This window comes from Macaca nemestrina, chromosome 1, assembly GCF_043159975.1.
Source record: "Macaca nemestrina isolate mMacNem1 chromosome 1, mMacNem.hap1, whole genome shotgun sequence".
Taxonomy (NCBI): domain Eukaryota; kingdom Metazoa; phylum Chordata; class Mammalia; order Primates; family Cercopithecidae; genus Macaca; species Macaca nemestrina.
In genome coordinates, this window is record NC_092125.1 from 186,809,145 (window position 1) to 186,812,653 (window position 3,509).

Below are 3,509 nucleotides of genomic sequence, written 5' to 3' on the forward strand. Positions count from 1 at the left end.
TCCTTGTATATTGGTTGTCTGTGGACAGGAAACCTCGTGTCGGTGTCTCTGTGCACAAAAGCAAGTTGGTATTTCAGGCACACCATGAAGACACTGATCCCTCTGCTCTTTCCCAATGTCCAGTCAAAATCCACTGTCAGTGGGTGTTTCAAACATGAGTGTATTCAGGTGTTTTCCTCATGTGAGGAGTATGACTCTCCAGAATTAGGTATTCTTCAGTACATTGAACTTCAGATGTGCGCTTCTCTCAATCATCAGGAATTTTACAGAGTCAGTTTGTCTCTCCCCACTCATTCTCAATGCAGCACACCACCTTTTCTACTTAACTCAATAGTCAGCCATGTTGAATAATTCAAAGCTTTGCATATATTTAGAATTCACTCGGCTTACTGGTCCTACCTTTCAAGCCATAGAAGTGAAAGGTAGTAGTAAGCCTTTATAGAAAGTTTTACATCAATGTGTGTCATCTCCCACATTTTCTTGTCTTGCCCAATTAAATTTTTGCTGCAGTGTAATGTTCACGTATTAACATCTACTTTCCAAGTTGCCAAAATTCTTTACGTGCAATGGGATCTCGATACCATGGTCCCACACTCCACATAGCACAATATTGGCAAAAAACATACAAATGTGGACAATAGACTGCCTTGGAAAGAAAAGCTCAATATTTATTGTGTGACACAGCATTTGAAGGTTTCCAGTCTGTAAAATATGAAACACACCTGAAATAGCTGTTGAGCTGGACAGGTACACTCCAAAATGGCTGCTGTGGAAATCTGAAAAGCTGCAGGAAATGTCCTGTGAAATACAAATGCCAAAAATGGTGTAAATAGTAGTAGAAACAAGCTTTTTCTGAAGGAATAGTTCTGTGAATTCTTCAAATAGTGAATAAACTTTCATGCAACAGGCTTTAAGCAAATGTTTCTTCCAGATACACCTTCTCCAGCACTGCTTCATCCCAGAATGAGAACTTCTTCCTAAACACTGGCTGCCAGTCATGTCGCTGCCACTAGAGGATAGGAGAGCATCCCTAAGCTCCATTTCTAGCTCAGAACGAATATTTACTCTCAGTGAATTCCATTCTGTTTTGTTCATTTTAAAAACTTAATTAACTTCATGCAAATATAAAAGTATTTATTAAGTCTACCTCTGTGGGTCAAGTCCTGTGCACGGTGATGAGAAAACAGAGGTAAACGATACTGTCCCTGCCTTGAAGACTTCACAGTCAAGGATGAAAATGTGTTGCACAGAAACACATTCTATGCTCCAGATATTTCGCTCCTCATTCATCCTTTCACTCACTTATTCACTCACTGAGCAGCTCTGTTTCTGGCACTATCCTAGGCACTGGTCTGTAACTGTCTGTGGATAAATCACAAATGCTGCCTGGGGGCCGAGGAAGGGAGGGAGACAGCCAGCAGAGCGCGAGAGGCACCTGGGCTCTGGCCTTAGCCTTGAGGATGTGGCAGGCAGAGGTGAGGGGAGGATGTTCTCAGCCGTCTCCATATGAACAGGGCTAGGACGTGGGCTGGACAAGTGAAATGTGGGTGAGGCATCAGCCCACGGAGGGCTTGGCTGCCTGCTGGAACACTGAGATGCTGTCTTCCCTGATGAAGAGTGTGGGAAGGTCTAAGCTGGGCTGTGGCTTCAGTGTGGAGGGAGGGCAAACAGAGACCCAGAAAGGCCAAGTGAGAAGACTGAGGGATGGCAAGGAACGACATTTCTGGAATACAATTAGAAGACTACAGGTTCCAGTGGATAGAGGGGTGAGGGGGACACAGAAGATTTGTGGTTCCTCTAAAAGATAAAAACACAATTACCATAGGATCCAGCAATTCCACTCCTGTGTCTATAAACAAAGGACTTGGAAGAAATGACTTGAATAGATACTTCTAAGCCAGTGTTCATGGCAGCATTATTAGCAATAGTTATTAGGCAGAAAGATACCAAGTATCCCTCAACAGATGAATGGGTACACAAAATGTGGTATATACATACAATGGAATATTATTCAATCATAAAAAGGAATGAATTTCTGATACATGCTACAGCAGGAATGATCATTATAACAGTGTGCTGAGTGAAATTAGCCAGACATAAAAGGAAATATATTGTATTATTCCACTTACAGGTAGTAGAATATGCAAACATAAAGACAGAAAGTAGATTAGAGATTACTAGGTACTGAGGGCAGGCAGAGTAATTCCTTAAAGGTTACAGAGTTCCTCTTAGCATGATGAAAAGGTTTTGAACATAGGTAGTGATGATGGTTGTAAAACATTGTGAATGTAATTAATGCCATGGAACTGTACAATTAAAATTTGTTAAAGTGTCCTATTTTATGTTCTGTATGTTTCACTAATTTTTAAAAGTTAATATACACCGATTGGGGGAAAAATGGCAAACAGGAGACAGGACTAACTTGCAGCTCCCACTCAGACAGACAGAGTAGCCTATGGAGACTCACATCATGAATTTTTGCTCCAATAACTAGTGCAGGATACACCTGGAAAGCCGACAGAATCCCCAGACCCGTCAAAGGAAGCAGACTGCTGTTGCAAGACCCTAGGAAACAGTCAAAAACCTGTGAGTGTCTAAAGTGTGAAAGGGGACTCCTCTGCCCCTGAACACATACCCTCACTGGGAAAACTGAAAGTCCAGATCGAGGGAGTAGGATTTGACCTTACCTGGAGCTGGGATGAATTTAGAGAGCCAAGTGAAATACAGCGGTAGAAGAAGCAGCGGGCACTCTCTGTCCCCAAGGAAGCCATTTCTGACTTTGTCTCATAGGGGTCCCTAGGGAGAGCAGCCAGAGGAACTGGGAAAAGACCACACAAAGAAGGAAATTTCCAGCTGAACTTCGTAATAAATTTGACTGAACATGAAGTTTCCTGGACAGAACTGGGGGAGGGGGTAAATCGGGAGTACAGACACAGCACAGAAGCCACAGCAGATGAGGAAGCTTGAAACCTGAAAGCCCTGCTTGCTTTCTCAGCCAGGAGGCTGGTAACCTGGGGCAACTTCTCAGCCCTGCTCACCCACTGCCTGGAAATAAACTCAGTGCTGTTGGTGAAGCATAATGGGAATGAGACAAGCTTTTTGGGCTGCATGGGAGCTAAGTGAGGCCTGTAATTATGGCTTTCCCTCCTTCCCTGGTAACCTACATGACACAGCAGAGGCAGCCATAATCCCCCTGGAAACATAATTCTATTGGCCTGAGAACCACACTCCCATCCCCCACAGCTGCTGCAGCAAGCTTCACCCAAGGAGAGTCTGAGTTCAGACATGCCTAACCCTGCACCCACCTGGTAAGTTTTTATCTACTCACCTTTGTAGCCAAAGACAAAAGACATAATCTCTTGGGAGCTCTATGGCCCCTCCCACCACCTGATCCTCCCTATACTGCCACTGATGATGCTCTCTTTAAAGCGCCACCTCCTGGCTGAAGGCCAACCAACACAAAACAAGCACAATAAGCAAAACTGCAACCCAGGACTCTCACAGAGTGA

The 3,509-nt window shown here is 43.9% G+C and overlaps 1 long non-coding RNA gene across 1 annotated transcript; it reads right to left on the minus strand.

Moving 5' to 3' along the window:
• Positions 1-496: 496 nt before the first annotated feature.
• On the minus strand, positions 497-3,509 carry LOC105494978 (uncharacterized). Its single transcript, XR_011609295.1, has 3 exons — positions 2,688-3,509; positions 2,468-2,565; positions 497-798 (listed from the first exon to the last, which is right to left on the minus strand). It is a non-coding gene; the product is annotated as an uncharacterized lncRNA (long non-coding RNA).